Source organism: Taeniopygia guttata, chromosome 6 (genome assembly GCF_048771995.1).
Source record: "Taeniopygia guttata chromosome 6, bTaeGut7.mat, whole genome shotgun sequence".
In the NCBI taxonomy this organism is placed as follows: Eukaryota; Metazoa; Chordata; class Aves; order Passeriformes; family Estrildidae; genus Taeniopygia; species Taeniopygia guttata.
The window spans coordinates 731,534-750,239 of NC_133031.1; the positions used below are offsets into that span (position 1 = coordinate 731,534).

General features: G+C 41.4%; 3 long non-coding RNA genes across 3 annotated transcripts in view; 2 read left to right on the top strand and 1 right to left on the bottom strand.

Annotated features, from left to right (window-relative positions):
- Positions 1 to 327: 327 nt before the first annotated feature.
- On the bottom strand, positions 328 to 4,817 carry LOC121470199 (uncharacterized). The gene is made up of 2 exons (XR_012056621.1): positions 4,165 to 4,817; positions 328 to 2,998 (listed from the first exon to the last, which is right to left on the bottom strand). It is a non-coding gene; the product is annotated as an uncharacterized lncRNA (long non-coding RNA).
- Positions 4,818 to 5,747: 930 nt separating this feature from the next.
- On the top strand, positions 5,748 to 14,042 carry LOC140684400 (uncharacterized). Its single transcript, XR_012056622.1, has 2 exons — positions 5,748 to 8,539; positions 9,274 to 14,042. It is a non-coding gene; the product is annotated as an uncharacterized lncRNA (long non-coding RNA).
- An 818-nt stretch (positions 14,043 to 14,860) lies between these two features.
- LOC140684401 (uncharacterized) overlaps positions 14,861 to 18,706 on the top strand; it is a 129,429-nt gene continuing 125,583 nt past the window's right edge. Inside the window, exon 1 of the long non-coding RNA XR_012056623.1 lies at positions 14,861 to 15,123. This is a non-coding gene — a long non-coding RNA (uncharacterized lncRNA). The remainder of the gene's footprint in view (positions 15,124 to 18,706) is intronic.

The following is an 18,706-nucleotide window of genomic DNA, read 5'->3' on the forward strand; positions in this document are numbered from 1 at the left end:
TTCAATGTGACACTTTATTTTTGGCTTGTTCATTATTTGCCTTTGCCTAAAAAGCATCTCTCTAGATACTGTGGCCTTACCAAGCTCATTCTGAGTAGCTGAAGAGAACAAGAGCAAAAGGATATTTTCTTTGTTTATGGAAACATATAGAAAAAGCACTCCTTTTTTTACTGTTTAAAAAACCCACCCTAGTGTAACCACTTGTCCTAGTTTGAAAAGACAGGAGTCTGTGAAGGAAGGCAGGAGCCTCCCGTGAAATGGAAAAGATAAACCCCCTCCCTCCGAATTATGACAATTTCAAAATTAAAAGGCTCTCAGGCAAAGATATGGGAATGGGAATAACAGTTCTTTACTAGGAAAAAAACGAAATTAAAAAAAGTAATTAGTACAAACAAAACTAGTGATGGAGTCAGAAACCTGACACCCTGAGGAGTCAGGGTGTTGGTAGTAGTCCAGTTAAATGGTGGCTGCTCCTCCTGGAGTGGCAGATGGAATGCTGCTGAAGGGGTGATCTGTAGAAGGGTGGAGTTTTCTCTGAAGGTCTAGTGATAGAGTAGATGGGCCTGGTTTTCGTCTGGGGATTCAGCGGGGAAGAAGCTGCCCCTCTGGGAATCCAGCAAAGAAGCTGCTCCTCTGGGAATCCAGTGAAGAGGCTGTTCTGATGTGCCAAAAATGCTAATTTTATGCAGGTAGGGATGCTTGGCTCCTCCCTCTGGGTGGAGCATCTCACAATGGGATGATGTAACTTTACCAGTCATGCAGTGAGTCATTCAATGGCCCATTAACAGAAGATATCTCCTCAGAGGGAGACATTGTTCTTGGAAGAGATGAGAACACTGCCCAACTTAACAGAAGAAGATACCAGCTCCACCTCCAACAGATGGCAAATAGAATACATGCTTATCTTACAAGCCAGGACACCACTAAAATCAGTAAAGGTTTTGTTATGGGAGTGCTTTAAAATCAGTTCACTAAGATGGAAGCCTCTGAAGTGTCCTTTTTTGGGCACACAGGGACTCATGCAGTAAGAATGAACATTTGCACCCACACATATCATGAAATGGGTGTGGTTTGTTCTCTGAATGCTTCAGGTGAGCTCTTTGAGAGGATCAGAGGCTCTCATAGCATTCACTCAAGTCTCCAAACTCTGACTTTTATTTCTCTTTCTCTTCTCTTACTCAGGAGTAACTGTTAGCTAATTCCTATCATGTAAAGTGGTTTTCAGGAAGAAAAGAATCACATCTAGGCTCTATTCTAAACGTGAAAGATCTGTAGGTCCATAGATTTCTACTTGGAAGGAAGCTTTAATAGTTTTCAGTAACATCCCTGACCCTCTTTATTTTGCATTATGCCATAGTACAATTCATGTAATGTTTTTTTCCTGGAATATATATACCATAAGTTTGTTAGCATAACAGTAGTTATGGAATGTCATACATGGTATGCATGATGCTACATGGATGTTTATTCTATCCTTCCAATCTTACCCTAACTATTTGAAATTAGAAAAATAAATTTTACAATTACAGTTTATCCCCTAGACAATGGCACCAGCATAGCATATGACCTCCTAACTATTCTGAATTAGCTTCACTTGAATTTAACGATATCTTCTCTGCTGTTTTGTAAATACAGCAGGGCAGTGAATCTGCTCTGGTCAGTGCTTGCTGAGTGTTTAGCCAGAGTCCAGCCTGTACTCATAATGACTTGATTTTCTTGTTGTAGCAGTTTGACCAGACATAATTACAGCGCCTTCAAAAGACTGTATTCTCATTTTACATGAACAGGACATGAATTAGACTAGAATCCAAATGCTGTACCACTGTGTAATCAAGGCATCTTTGTATTCCTGTGGAAAGGACTGTGTTCAGAATGAATTGCTATTATGTTACTGTTACAGTAGTACAGCAGTACAGTTACAGCAGTGGAAGTGAAATGCCTGGGTTATCCACTGCAGTCACAGAATAGATAAGCTGCATTTTAGTGTCAAAATGTGAATCAGTTTTGCTGTCTGGCCTGTTGTAAGCAGGGTCTACTACTGGTACCTTGCTCTGCTAAGTACCACTTAAATGGGCAGGGACTGGTCATGTGGCTAGTCCCCAGGTTAGGTCCTGCATGACTCTCTTGCAGCTGTGAAAGCTGGGCCAGGACTTGGAATTTGATGATCCTTATGGGTGGCATCCGGTTCAGGATATTCTATGATTCTATGACTTTGGACTCTTTGGCTCAAGGGACAGCATCTCAGATTCATTCACCACTTATTGTAAATGCAGGTGAAGCCAGTGGGAAGCAATGATGATGTCCGACTTCAGTTCAGAAGGCTGAATGATTTCTTTATTATAACTGTACTATAATACATTAATATACTATTTAAAGGAGATACTAAAACTACATACCTGCTTTTTCTAACTACCAAATCTAACTCACAACTCATGACCCTCTTCTTGTGAGTCCAGACACCAGTGGATTGGATTGGCCATCAGGCTGAAACAGTCCTCACCAGAATCCAATCAAGCCATCACCCCAGGTAAACAATTCTCCAAACACATTCCACATGGGAAAAACGAGGAGCAGAAATAGAAATTGTTTTCTCTTTCTTCTCTCTGTGAACTGCTATGAAAAGTCCTGAGAGAGTAAAATGTGCCTGCCACATATCACCCTTTTAGTATAAATACATTTTAAAAACCCTGCATTTGCAATTCTTCTGCAGGGCCCTTGCAAAAGAGAGAGCAAACACATCTCAAGAGGTTCCCTTATCAATTTGCCAGTTATCAATCAGATGCTGATGTGGAATGATCAAGGAGATCCTTTACCTGCAAAACATCTACCTCTATTAAATCTCTAAAACAAAGCTTACAATACAAAAACCCAAACAACAATTAAAAGAATGCTCAAGTTTCAAAGTCCAGACAGTTGAGTCTCAGGAGAAGGTGCCCATTGACTGGAGATGTTGGTGTTGACATCCTTAAAAGTCCTTCTCAATCCTGAAACAGAACAACTGACGAAAGTCCAGCATCAATTTAAAAAAAACAGAGAAAAACACCAAATGTGACTTCATATAATTATCAAACACCAGAACACTGAATGTCATCCCAGAGTCTGCAACAGCTGATAAAACTCAAATGAGTAGAGCTGGAAATCATCTCTGGATCATGATTTTCCAATCTCCCCTGATTTTGATGCAAAAACATCTGGGCTGATTGTCAGCCATTCAAACATACCTTTCCTGTGCAAAAACCATCACCAAATTCAAAAGAACTGAGAAAATCTCTGGAATGACATGGACAGAGCTCTTAATTCAACCACCTTTTTTTTGGGGGGGGGGGGTTTGTTTTTTCAACCATTTTTCTTGGAAGCAGAATGCCCGGCAGCAGCAGGTTTAGGACGCTGCACAAGGACGTGGACCTGGTCCAGGCAGGCGGAACATGGACCTCAAACCCAGCGGTGGGGGTCACGGGTGCCCTGGGCCGGGGGGCTGGGCCGGTGTTACAGCAACTCCTCCAGGATTTCGTTCATCCTGCAGCATGCCTGGCCGCGGCTGCAGCCACATCCCCTTGGGATGCTGTTGCTCACGCCCCTCAAATGAGAGCGGGACACAAGAGCTGCCCCAGGGCCCGGGCAGGGAAGGTGTTTTCCTTCCTCTCAAGATCCGCGGCACGGCTGGGCCAGTACGCAAGTCTCTGACCCGTGTCGGCACCACCCCCACGCTCTCCGGGCTCAAGACCAGCAGCATCATTCCCAGAACTTGTCCCCCTCGCCCCACAAACGTGAGCGGGAGGGGTGAGGGGCCCCGAGCCCCAGTGGGAATCCCACCGAGCCAGAGGATTCCCCACCCAAGCGAGAGCTGGACCAAGAAAAATGCCATTCCCCAGAAAGGCAATAAACTTCACAACTGTTATAAATTTGCGCCACAACGGATCATAATCCAATTAAAATTTTATTAATTACAGCAAGTAGAATATGAGCAAAGTCAACCCTGGACGACAGAGGAGACAGCGCTCCACGAACTGATCCATTCAAACAGCCTCCTTTTATTCAAATTTTAATGGCGTCTCCTTTGTCTTCTTTTGTTTGTATAAGCAGTCTCTGGTGTAAGTGATTGTGGTTATCTTATCTTGCATCTTGCATAGGCAGTCTCGGTGTAAGTGATTGTGGTTATCTTACCTTGCATAAGCTGTGTCCGTTGGCTGTTTGCATATCCTCCGTTCCCTAACCTTATCTTAATAAACAATACCCTAGTCTGTAGTTTCTCACAATAACCTTCACATTCGCGGCGGCAGCAAACAGCTGCCGGGCAGAGCCAGCAGCAGGGAACAAGCTGGAGGGGATTCTGGGCTGATGTGAGGCGGCGGGGGCCGCTCCCGCGCGGAGCCAGGCTGCCGCTCCTCGCTGCTGTCACTCTCTGCGCTGCCCAATGTTATAAATTTGCGCCACAACGGATCATAATCCAATTAAAATTTTATTAATTACAGCAAGTAGAATATGAGCAAAGACAGCGCTGGACGACAGGGGAGTCTGCGCTCCACCAACTGCCGCCCTGATCAGTTCAAACAGTCCCTTTTAATTCCATTTTTCATGAAGTAGTGGGGTCCCCTTTTGTCTTCCTGGAATATCTTGCAAGCCAGTTCCTGGAACGTCTTGCAGTTATCTTATGTTTGCATAAGCAGTCTCTGGTGTAAGTGATTGCGGTTATCTTGTCTTGCATAAGCTGTGTCCGTTGGCTGTTTGCATATCTTCTGCTGCCTAACCTTTACATTGGGCTTAACATCTATCTTGATAAACAATACCCCAGTCTATAGTTTCTCACACCCAACAACCTGACCGGAACCGCGGGAGGCGGCGGGGCAGCCGAAAGCGGCGGAGCGGGCTCCGCGCATCGGGAACGGGCTCCGGGCCGGTGGGAGGCATCAGATGAAAAGCCAAGAAGATTTGTATACCACTGGAGGCTTTGGTACTTCCTTGGTGCTATCTTCTTTCCTCCTTCAATTTTTGGAAAGCTGTTGGTTAGAGAGAGTCTCTTGGGGATGAGCTCTGGGTTGGAGGGATTGTTGACATGATTGCCAGCTTTTCTTCTGCCTTCCCTGGCTCGGTGTGAGAAAGAGCTAGTGGATGTTGGTGCATTCAAAATTTAAGGCTTCTTAAAATGCCAGTGAGCAGGTGGTAGCTTTTGGCTTTGTTGTGTTCTGAGATTTGGCTTTTGAGCAAATGGTTCATTACAAAGTGTCTCAAATGTAATAATTTTCCATACTTTTAAGCTTATCTTACCACAAGAAATGGCCAAATGTATTTTCTTAATGTTGACAAATATTTCTAAGCTACTAACCAAGCCAATTTCTTTTCATGAGTTAAACCTGTGTTTATAGTGTAGACGTGTGACATAGGGGCAGAACATAGCTGACAAGTTAATATTCTGTATCTCAGAGAAAATTTTTGTTTTAATTACAAATATTACTTAAATATGGATTTTTGATAAGAAGGCATCTGCAACTTCAGCAACAGTGGAAGTAATGCTATACCCAACCATAAATGTAAAATGACGTTTATTTTGAAAGATCCCCTTCCAGTCAACTTCCACCACTGCTGGTTTTCTACAAACTCTGCTTCCATAGTGCTGAAGCAGAGCTCATGATTCCTCCATTGTAAGTAATCCATGCATAATTAGGGTGAAATATCAGTTTAATAAAGTGAATATAATGACTGAGTTTGAGCTCTATGTCAGCTGGGAAAGTTTCTGAGATTCTTTTCTCTAGATTTTCATAGAGTCAGTGTTGGAAGAATGTATGTCTGTTTTCAGACTTAGTCCTAATTTCATTAAACTGAGCATCATGCCATATGTTTTCTAATGTTATTTCATACAGAAGCTCTAACTTGAGAAATATTCCTGCTGAAATTTTTAGGTTTCACACTTGGAATTCAGGAAAGATTACTCCATTGAAAATAATATTTCAGAATTTAAATTTAGCATATTTGTTAATATAGTTACACAGTTGAACTTCTTAAACTTCTTGATTGGCATATATCTTACTGTGTTCCCTTTAGTGTGATATGGGCTCAGATTAGTAAAGAAGAACCATTTAAATTAATTTTCCTTGAGGATGTGTCTCTCTGTTGGCTTATCACTATTTTGTTAGTGCTACTAATTTGGTGGCAGCAGATGCCAGTATGGTGCATGGAACTTGATTGTCCCTGCATCACCACTCCAAGTCTGCCACTGTCCCAGACATGCTTGACAAAGTCTTTTAATTAGTTAGTATGTGTGAAAAATATTAACAGCTGCTCTGGAAAGCCAGCTCCAAAAAGCAACTTATACTTCAATGGAAAATTTTAATAGAAAACTTATATGTTAAAAGTGCATTTTTGGAAGCTGATTCCTGTAATTCCTCGCTAATGCCAATGACAGGTTACTGAAAATGTTCAGGCAAAACCAGCCATCAAATTTAACCAGTTTCATCTAGATCTAGTAATTATTTAACCCTTTAAGTAGTGCAATAGTATATAAAGTTTTCAGCAACTAAAAGAGAAGTGATAGTTCATCTGAAATTATCCAGTGAGAATATTCTCAGATTTCATCACTCAGCTATTTTACCAGTTCAACTTATTAGCATTTTTGAAAATGCCATACAATTATTATGAGTATGGAAATATTCTTAGACATTCAAGTTAGTCAAGAGGCAAAAGAAGTAAAAAGAAAAAAACAATCCAAACATTAAGGAAGATTAGGCCTTACTGAGTAAACCATAAAACTGAATGCACATTTACTTCTGCAGAACTGTCATCCTTTGCTGCTAAATGTCTGATTTCCAAATCCAAGTAGGATGGGAAGTACAAGGATTAGATAAACTCATTACGCCTTTTTTCCCTGTCATAGTCTTATGGTTCAGATCGTGAAAGTCCAGCATCATTGTTACTTTCAAAGTAGCCTTTCCAGCAGCAAGGGAAATGTCATGAAATGCATCAACAAAGCTCAGAGAAGTGCAGAAGCACTTTAATGAAGTGTATGTCTTTGTGTATGTCATTATCTTTTTGTCCAAACATAAATTAAGTTTTCATTTCAGATTGTTGGTACTTTATGCATTAGTTCTCACATTAGTATGTAGAAGTGGAAGCTAACTTAGTCCATGGCAATGATTCATATTCTGTCCAAGGAACAAACATTTTTTGATGGGACTAAGGACTGAAGCATATTAATGCAGTTGAAATATTCCACCTCCCAAAACAGGCAGAAAAAGAAATGTTCACAAGGAATAAAACTAGAAAAGCTAATCTTGCTATCTGTGCAAGTACCATAAAAAGGCAGGTGGGGTGCATCTGTATTGTCTGGCACAGTGTGCTGTCTGGTTTTTGACAACTGGAGTGTACAAGCACATTGGAGCAGGAGGTTCTGGCTGTCTGGGATGTGCTGTTTCCCCTCACCTGGTTCCTGGTAGCAGGAAGGGGGAAACCTTCAGTTTTGCTGTCCACTGAATACAACACAGGAGTGAGATTTTTTATGCCTTTGGTCATTAGAAGATCCTCACACCTTTGAGAGGATTAAGAGAAAGTGATGATGACATTTGTGGCAGGTTTCAGGAGTATGCTCACTATGTTCACCTGACAAGTGAGAAGTGGGTAGAGAAAATATGTAACAGCTGGTCTGTGAACATATATTTACACGTACCACATTTTGCTGTGGCTGCACAGCCCTCTTCCCATCAGATCAGAGCTTTGTCCACTCCAAGTGGTTTAATTCCATTTCCTCTGTAAATAACAGTAATTAGTTATGGTTTCCTAGAGCCTCAGAAGAATACAATTGAGAATTTTTTTCTTTGCGTTGTTGCTTATTTTTTCTCTGAGTCTGCTGCACTAAGTAGCTGTTCCTAGTCAAAAGGCTCTTGCAATGCATGAGGGAGACAGATGTATTTCACCTCTGATTTCAGTGATTTCCATATATAAGAGGAACCTTGGAGATGTCTGTGCATGAAATGAATGCAGCTGCTCAGGTTGTTTGTAGTGGCCTACAGCTGGCCTGTAGGCCTCAGAGTATAAATAATTACAAATGTATAGTGGAAATATATATAAAAAATATATATAAAAAATAATTACATAATAACCTTACTTACATAATTTGACTGGTAAGATCAGGCCCAGGCCGTTGGGGACTCAGGCTTCTATGGGCTGGTTGACCAGGAATTAACTGGCTCAGCCAATGAGAACTAACCTCATGAGCTCCTTAGGTATATAAGAAAACAAGATCTGAATAAAGTGAACTGTTGCTGCATGAACTCATTGTGTCTTGTCACTGGTCTGTCTCCAAAATTGCGACAATTGGTGGACCCTGATGTGATCACAACAGCTACTGCCAACAGAGTGGGGAGACAAGATGGGGCAATCAGGAAGAGTTGCCCGCAGCCTTCAAGCTGCAAAGAACAGTGTCTAGAGCTGTGATTGGTCCAGACTCCCTTTTATTTTTTTTTATTTTTTTTATATATTTTTTTTTAAAGTAGAAGACTCTGTCAGCATGGGAGCATGGGCTTCAACACCGGAGGACCCCCTCCTGAAGGTATGGACTCCCATTCTAAAGAATAGATTTCAAAAATATGAGGAATGGGCTTCATTAACCCTAATAACATGGTGTGAGAACCACGGACTGGATGTATTGAAGTGATATGCAGAATAAACAAATAGATTCCACAACTTGGGGTAGTTATGAAGTGGGTATATATTGACAGCACCCAGCACAAGTGAGATAGCTCTCCAAGACTTGTGCACTGAGCGTTAGTCTGACCCAAACCTTTATTCACAAAGGTGTTCTATATGCAGTACATTACACAACTTTTCCATGCATATTCAACCTCTGGCCCCACCTGTCCTCGCCTCTCATGTTAAATAGGTCCACAGCCTTCTAGGCATGAGTGGTTTACTGTGGTGGTCATACGGGGGTCCCTGGTGGTCTCTTGGGCTGAAGATCATGGTATTCCTCATGGTTAAACTTTTTAACTTTTCTCTGCGCGTGCGCTTTCAGTCTTTTGGTGCTTATCTGAGTACCGTCTGTCAGTCTCGGTAGGCGTAGGGGCAGAGGAGCCTCTTTATCTGGGTTCTGTGTATTTTCAGTCCTCTTTTGGTATTGTTCTTTATGCAAGAAGCTTCAGAAATTTGCATTTTCTTATGCCCTTTTGTACCTTGGCAGAGGTTTCTTAAGTAAAAGGTTAAAATTCAACACATAACTCTACAAGCTAGAATATAAATGCTTAATTCATTTTGTTAACTTAAGTGAACTCCAAAAATCTCTTTCAGTATCAGAAGGGGCTGCCCTAGATTTGAAAACTTGGGAGCGTGCTGGCCTACATATCTTCACAGGTGCCTCTACAGGAGATGACTCTGCCATTTCTGTTATCAAGCCTTGAAGACTCATCATGAACATGGTAAAACTGTTTCAAAGTGAGAGGGTGGTGAGGATGGCAAAGGGATCACAGCTGGCACCATCTGCTGAGGCAAATGACAAAAGCAGGGCACTGAGGGAGGTGGTGGAGCAGGCAGACACTTTGCCAGGTGAGAGAAGGAAAAGGATGGGTGCAGAAAGTACAATGCACTGGGAGGCCTATGGGTGAAGCCATGGAGCCTCTCCAGGCGAGGGTGACTTACCTGAGTGCCCTGACACCCTCCAGGACCAGGATCTGTCAGTGGATCGCCCCATCCCTGGGGCCATCAGTGGAATCACCCCAAGTGGCCATGCTGTGTTAAATGGGTACTCTACAGCCCCTCCATGCCTTGCTGTGGCTACCAAGACCTCTGAAACATCTGGCCACTTTCCCACTCTGTGCTCTACTGCCCCTTGTTCTGCTGTGCTGGCAGAAACCTCCATAATCACCCAAGACCAGTACGCATTGTCAACAGGGTGTACTGCCACTGGCCCAGAGGGCAGAGAGACCCCGAGCACACCAGAACTGCTTCCTCCCGAGACCAACTGGACCAGCTCCAAGACTACACCCTCAAGCCCCCTTCTGCACGGCATGCCTGCATTTTCTGCCCAACCTCCAAGCGGGGGGGTGTATCTGCCCATCACCAGGACATGGGGGTGGGTCTGAGATATGTGTCACCAGGAGTTCCCAGAGAAGTCATACACAGAAGCGCTGCTGCTGTCCCAGTTGTTTGGCTACTGCCAGAGCTAGAGTTTTCCCTAGATTATACACCAGCTAAGAACTCAATATACATCAGAGAAGACCCCTCTGCCCCTGCTGAGCCAGTGCAGCGCAGAGCTTTCCCTTTCGACCCTGGAGGGTCCTGCCGTGCCAAGCCTAAAATTAAGTTTTGTTCTCCGTTATCCAGAATTGTGCAGACATATTATTTAAGGATAGAAGCTGTTAGACAAATTTATAGCAAACCAGTCAAAGGTACAAATAAACTTCTAAAGCCTACACCAAAATTTAACCTCTTCAGTATGCTTGTAAAAGAAAGCCTTACATACATTATTCTCAAACAATATTCATGATAATATTTACCTAGACTTTATCACCTTATATCTAACTGGACATACCTTGTGATAACTTTAAATAATGACAACGTAACACTTAATTTCGTCACTTTCAGTTTACTGATTATTCATAATCCTTCAAAGAAAAATACACCTTGGGCCATCAATGGAACTTTTAGAATGACAACTCACTTGTAACTTTACTCAAATACTTCAAGAATCAAATATTTTAAAGACATTACAAACACAAAAATGTGTCATTTTTGCTCATGTGCCAAGATGTGGCCTGTGAAACCTAAGACATGAGCTATTTCCTTTGATAATTTTGAATAAGTCTTGTAAATACTACTTTCAGAAGCAGTTGTATAACTCACTAAATACAATTCTTACAGCTATAGGGTGTGTTACACCACTAGTATCCCCCACATAGTACTTTAAAATTTATTTTTTAAACAGAAATGGGGGAATGCCTAGTGCTGTCTATACCCTAAAACAGGTGACACTATTAAAAGGATTTACTATATTTAAAGAAATGAAGAGTAAAGATTTTATTTATTTAAGAATATGCCTGAATTAAGATTGGTTTTCTTGTTGTTTTCCCCACAGCTCTGAGAATTGAAATGTTTCCTGTTTTTAGGTTAAACTGTTTCTTATTTTTAGAGTTAGGTTGTAAATTTGTAACTATTGAGCTGTTTCTTATTTTAGAATTAAGTCGTAAATTTGTAACTGATGAGTTGTTTCCTGTGGTTGGAGTGAAGTTGCAAATGTGTAACTGTTAAGCTATAATCCTGCAGCATGACATGTTGATAACTTATATTGCTAGTGGTCCCGCCTGACAGCTCCCTAGAATGAATGTTACAAAGTCAAGAATATATGGGACACATGACCCACAAAAAAGGGGCTGGGCCTGTTGAATTGAGTTGAAGGCCTCTTTCAAGACCTAGGTCGAGGATTTTACATAAGGTTGTGTCTGTCATTTTGTCTGCAAGGTCCCTGCAGAGGATGACAGACACTGCTTTTGTATTAAAAAAAAAAAAGGGGGGGGGGGGAACTGTGGTGGCCTACAGCTGACCTGTAGGCCTCAAAGTATAAATAATTTCAAATTTATAATGGAAATATATGATCGATTACATAATAAACTTACTTAGATAATTTGGTAAGAGCAGGCCCAGGCCACTGGGGACTCAGGCTTTTATGGGCTGGTTGACCAGGAATTAACTGGCTTAGCCAATGAGAACTAACCTCATGAGCTCCTTAGGTACACAAGGAAGCAAGAGTTGAATAAAGTGAACTGTTGCTGCATGAACTCATTGTGTCTTGTCAGTCTCTGAAACTGTGACAGTTGCTGCCTAAAAGAACAAGCTTACAGAAATTAAATATACCACTAAGATGCTCTCATTTTCTGCCTATTTTCACTGATGCAAACCTCCATCGGTCTGCCCAGCCCTGAACCCTCACTGTCATTTACCACAAATATCTTTCCTTCACCTTCTGCCAAATGCATGCTCTTTCCACATTCTGGCACATCACTATAAACTGCAGGCTCTCTCTCTAAGGAAACCCCAAATCATTGCTCTCTCCCACACCAGTCTGTAGCTTAGTTCCCTGCTCTGCAGGTGAGGGTAAAGAACTGAATCCAAGCAGAGAAAGAAGGTAAGTTACCTTGGGCAGAACTCTGGTTCCTGCTTCTACTACATGGGCTATCCCAGAATAAAGCTTAAGATTTCACTCTTTTTCCATACCCAAGATTTTTCTATAGCTTTTATGAGGAGGTGTGGAAATTCTAAGACTGGTTAATATGAATCACTTGAAGAAAACCCTTCTTTCACCACATTAATATATTTTTCAGTGGCATTTATTGAGAGGTGTGAAAAAGTAAAGAAGTGATTCAGTGCAGAAAGTACTGGCATTGAGGTGACTTGAATCATGTCCAGGAGGTTCCTGTTGGCAGACCTAGTACGGTTTTCTGAAGTGACCTGAGAATCGAGCCTGTCATTTTTGTGAAGTACTTCATGCCCTGTACTTTTTTGTAAAATATTCTACTTAGAATCCTCAAAGGATGTCTGAACCCCCCCCCCCCCAAAGATAACAGGAACTCAGACAATGAGTTTAATCTGTGTACTCCTGTCTCCTGTGGTACATTCTTGGGTCAGACTGTACCTTTAGCCAAGCAGGTACATTGTTTATCACCAAGTATATGATGAAAAGGTTGAAAGATTCTCTTTATGCAGTTGCTCCCCATGAGTTGCTCACAGCATGTGGACATAACTGAATTTGCTACTCTGATGAAGGATGGTGCAGTGGGGTAAGAACATAGCAAGGATCCTTTTATTCCTCTGTCTGTCCCTCCCTTCTTTATGCTCTGCCAGATTTACTTGGGTGCAAGGCCATTCTATCAGAGAACCATGGAAATGCCAGCAGCTCCATATGGGATTGAGTGCCATTGTTGTATGCTGTCAATATAACAACCAGAGCCATTATACGGGTGTGCAGTGCAGCAAGTGCTGTCACTGAGACACTGTCAGTGGTGTTCAGCTGGGAATGTGTACAGGTTTTGTGTCTTTGGGAGTTTATGCCTTTTTTTGCACACATCTGGCTGCTGGAGAGCAGATGGCAACTTTGGTGAGTCTCAGAGAGGAAGTTCCTTTTGTTCTTTTGCAGAGGTGGCTCCAGTGGTACTAAAGCAACATGTTTGGGTTCCTGCACTGTATTTTGCCCATGTCCCTTCTCATGCAGATGGGGATTTGTTGTGATTGAACTTGAAACCTTTTTTCTATCTCAAAGATTCAAATACTTCTAACTGAAAAATCTATCACATTCATCTGAGAAAGAGCTAAACAACCACACAAGTTCACTTTTCTCTGTTAGATACCGAGTACAAGTCAGTTGATACAGACGGGTTCCTCACAAGGGACAGAGCACTCAAGAGGGCAGGCTTTGCCTGTATTGGGTAAAAGCATTTTCAGCTGAAGACCAAATTCACTCAGCCCAAATAGCATTTTGACTACTTAATTTTCTTCATATTCATAAATCAGTGTCCTAGGGTGACGTTATGGTGTTTGTATCTCCAATCGTGTGTTCTGTTTATGTTTGATACTATGTTCTGTGCTTTCAGAACTGACTCTGAAAGTGAAGGTTTGTTTTGCCTTGTTTTCAGCCGGCTCACCTCCCCCCATGGTCTTGTCTAGAAGAGGCTAGTGCTGGCTTGCTTCCTGGCTTGGCTTGCTTGCTTTGCTTGCTTCTGCTTTTGCCTTTGCTTCCTAGTTAGTTTAGCTAAGTAGTCCAATTCTTTCCCTGGACTGTTTCTTTTCCTTGCCTTTTTCTGAATACCATCCAACCTGCTCCGGACTGGAATCTGGGAAACACCGAGGAGCACCGAGAGCCTGTGCTCTGTGATCTGCAGCAGCCATCCCCAGTGCTGGAGAGCAATCCCCAGCGCCCAGACCTGGGCAACCACTGCCAGGAAAGACTTTCTGGATTTGTTCATCTCTTCAGAGGGGTGAAAGAGTTTTGTTGTCATCTGGTGTTGTTAATTTTCTTTTTGGTGCTGGGGAGTGTTTTGTTTGTTAAATAAACAGGTTCTTTTCCACTTCTCTCTCAGAGAAAATTTTTTCCTGAACCAGGTGGGTGGGGAGGGGCCGTGAGGGTTTGTTTTCTGAGGGCTCCTTCCAGAGGGTTTTCCCCAAAATTGCCCTAAACTAGGACAATCAGACAAACCAATAGTTGTTTAAAATATGAAGGCTTCAATTTGATGGTTTTATATGCGAAGCAAAGGCAGCATTAAAGATGCTACACTGATGAAGTCACGGTGTGACCTCTGTGAATATGCAAGTCACCTTTTTAATGATGTGTCCTTTTCCTTCCCATTGGTATTAAATAGGTTTTTTGTTGAAAATGAGTAAAGGTTGGTACTAGAAATTCAGTTATTTTAAGGTTTCTTGTTGAACCTGGTGCAGTCTCAGAGAATACAATATTTGAAAAGCACACATTGCTCTTTCATAAAAGCATTTGCAAAAAATTTGTTGGGAGCTCTCTGATGGTCCCATCAACAGCAGTATTAGCCACTGAGTCTGGTCTCAATTGGTGGTGAAAACTTCTGAGGTGAAATAACATCTAATCCCACATGGTCCAGGTTAGTGTTTCTATAGCTGCGCTTACAGAGTGACAGATGGCCAAAAGGATTTTAAAAAGTCTTTAGTCATTGATGTTGGTAATGAAAATATCACTGTGGTCTAAAATTATATAACTGCGCTGTGCTCAGTGGAGTTGGTACAGTCTGCCTTTACTGAGGATGTACTCTGATCTGCTGTGGGCATCAGCCTGGTGTCCCAGATTACGTGTGAGATGCACAAGGGCTCGCAAGTAATGGAGATTAACACTTTGGCATTGTGCAGAACGGCATTTCTTCTCCTGAATTTTGAAACTGCTCATCTGTCAGTGCAAGGGGTCAGGACTGGTTAATAAGTGACATAAACTCACAAGACATTCACAGAAGGCTAAGTCTCTTTATTAAGAAACCCATTGCTTTTTATACCCTAATTTGCTATAGGTGGACCTGATTGATCCTTTAATTAAAACACTATCACCATTGGCTAATTAAGAAACCACCCTTTTGGTAACACACCTCCATTACACATTCCACATGTTCACAACACCAGGTGCAGCAAGTTAAGGTAAGAATTGTTTCTCATTCTTTTTTCTGATATTCTCACAGAGTTTCCCAGAATGATGCTTGGGAAGCTCTCTGTGACCAGAGAGCTACTGACACACTCATCCAACTCTGGTCAGCTTTGCACTAAACCTAGAGTTACTGACATGCCACATTTGTATGTTGAGTGAGTGAGCCTGGAAAAAGGAGTCTACAAGAAGGCAAAAAGAAGCTGACTTTATTCAGTGTTTTATGATTCTGTTTAATTTTGTATCTTGTATATGAAAGCTAAGGGGAAAGAAATCTAAGATAAAATAGACAGAGAAGAGCTCTGGATTGTTGAATAAAATCCTGTATTTCTTTCCTTTGCTCCTGGGCTGGTCAGTAACGGTACAGAAATAATCATACTTGTTTGTGGCTGCGTGTTTCAACTGAGTGAAGAGGCTGAGATGTGATAAAAGAAGGTGGGAGACAGTGTAAAATTTAAATATCAGTTTGAAATGTCTGTCTACTAATTATGGTGGGTTCGATTTTTTTCTTTCTCTCTCTCTCTGTTGTTTTTTTTTTTCCCCAGATGTTTACAACTCACCTTTTATGGTATTCATAATCTTTGCACACAGAGTGAAATGATTAATAGCCTGCACTGAATTTTTTAAACTAAGGAGATACACTAGCATGAAGCAGGGAACAACAGACTTAAATTTTCCATCATGTTTTCACTCCTAGAAAGAGGGCTTGAAAATTACTACTATTATTGGAATGTCAGTGAGCTTTTGAATATTAACAATTTCTTTTAAGCATGATAAGTGCTTTCATTTACTTTTTTTTTTTCTTCTGCTAATTTCTTCATTCTCTTAGGAAGAGATCGCATTAAAATTTAAAACAAAGTGTCAGAAGAAATAGATTAGTTGTCTGTCTGTCTGTACATGATTCCCAAATGAACTGTACATTAAAATGGTGGAGCAATGGGCTATGCAGATAGAAAAAATAATTTTTAAGAGATATGTGAAATTTAGAAAACCAATTACTATTCTGCCAAGGGAGAATTTTTCACTAAACATGTCCTAGAGAGTTAAAAAGCCTATTAATTAATGTTTAACTGGTTCTTAATGGCAGTGAAATCTAGTGACAGTATGACTTCCACATGAAAATTAGTCTGATGTTGGCTCTGTGGAACAGGGAGATACATCACTGTTAATATGGTAGCCCATTTATTATCCCGGTGTCTTAATTCAGCTGCATTCAAGGGCAGTGAATTGAGAATATCCTAATCAGTTTGGGTGAAAATTTGAATTAGAACTATGTCAACATGGTGGCTGCACACTGGTTTCAAGGTCAGAGAGAAAGGCAAGAGAAGCTGCAGGAAATGGGAGCTATGTGACAGTGCTGACCCCAACCCTGATGCTCAAGTACAGACACACTTTTCACTTTTTCTGGAGCCATTGTGGGCAAGGGCTACATGAGGCACCTAAAATGCTTTACACCCAATTCTTTCTGACAGTTCTGTTTGGAGCAAAACTGTGCTAGATTTTTCTCCACTCAACCAGTGTTTTTTGCAGTCAAGATTGCTTGTGAACCACTAAGTACACTTAATGTTTCAGATCTAACTGCAAACCTAAATTCCTAGTTTTTGTCTCAGTACAAACTATCCACACCTTTTCAAACAAAATCTCTGTCGCTGATAAGGGGGAGCTTTGTCTCAGAGAGGCCTGAGTATCACCAACAGGAATGGGGAAGCAGAGCTGAAAGTTCTCGTCCACCACCTGGATTCAGATAGACCATCTTGCAATGGGACTATAGGAGCAAACAAAACCCAAGGCTGCCCTCCAGCAGCCATATGTCTTTGGAAGGTATAAGATTCAAACTTAGTGGGCCAAACACTAGACTCATATGCATGCAAAAATAATATGTCCAGCCAATATGAACTGGCTTCTTTGGTGCTGCAGTAATTTATGGGATAGTTTATGCCCTCTGTATGATTCAGGAAGGAATATGGGGAATACAGTGTTTTAAAAATAAAGTGTGAGTTAAGCTAGGCTGTTGGAGTATTTTCTTACTTCAGGGATTTCAGCTGATAAACTCTAGCAGATTATTTCTGATCTGGCCTTCTAGCCTAGTCAGAATAATTCCACTCCTGACCTGACATCTGTAATTTCCAGTAATTTCATTTTTCCTGAACAGTTGGGTTATGAGGAGGACCAGAAAGAACCAAACTCTTGGTCTCCTCTAGTATGGTTGGAGACCAAGTACTAAAACTTCCAAATAATGATCTCCTTACAAAATCCTTAACCTTGGCATTCCTGTTTAACTGAGGATCTTAAAGGGCATTTTGCTCCCAAGTACTGTTATCCCAGTAGCTATCAGTGTTCATGGGGACAAGACATCATAACCCTCTTTAGCAGCAGGTCACCCAGCATGGACACTCATGCATAGGCACAGGAAAGGAGTAGAAGCCACATCAGGAGAGGAAACTTGCAAATGCTCATGTTCATTCTGCCAGAAAATTTCCAAAGACTTCAAAATAATACAAAGATATAAACAGACCTTTCGTGTCCTTGGCTTAGAACTAGACTCAGTGTGAAACGGAATCTTACAGGCATTGCTCTGCTCCTTTATCCACAGCCAGTTCTGAGCCAAAGGCTCTGGAACCCTTCAAAGGATGTGCAAGTTTCTGGGGAGGGATTTGTGAGTCATTACTGTGCCTGCACATTCCACATAGTGTTTTTCTTTTGCTGTTCCGTGGGTTTCCAAGTGCTAGAGTTCTTCCAGTTTGAGAAGTAAAACCTGGGTTTTATGTGGAACTTTGTTTACTAGGACCCTGTGTGTTTCATGTCTCCAGTCTTGATTCTGGTCTCGTCTCAATTTCTCTTTATCAACCTGTGGTGTGAAGAGAAAACCCCACACCAAGAGTTTTAGTGTGTGATCTTACTGCCATTTTCCCCCACTTTAGAAATGTGTATGGTAACTGCATCTGTGCATTAACTGTCAAAAATAGTCAACAATAAGGTTTATTTCAGGTTTCCTCTACTGTGTCCATGTGGGCTCTGGTAGGGAAATAACAGAGTAAGAATGAGTACCTTTCTATAAATTTGAATATGACTGCAAAAGATAAATTGTTCATGTACATGATTGTGGGACTCTATTGAGCACCTTTGATTCAAAGTACTGTGTGTGGATACTTGAAATATGACTAATAATAAATTCAGTGAAAGAGCAAGTTGAGGATTTCAGTAGTACTGCTGTAGTGTTATGGAAAAAACGTTCAAAAGATAAAATTTAACAGTCTGTGAAATCTTTAACTTTCAAAAAGGCTGCCCTTAAGCCTTCTCTTCTGAGAGAGGCAAAATGGTTTTATATTGAATTAAACTGCACCAGATTTTTCCTTCCAAACATGAAAAAAATCCACAATCCAGCTTTTACCTTGCTGTTATATGCCCTCCCCTACCGCCCACCTCACCCCCCCGGTCACCCCCCCTCCACCCCCATTATAGTATTTGTGTTAGTCTTGGTCTCATGCAAGATATTCTTTCAGTTTGAAGAATTGCCTTTTTTCAGTATTACCAAACAGAAAATACTGAGAGTTCAAAAGCCAGTCCTAACTGATGGTA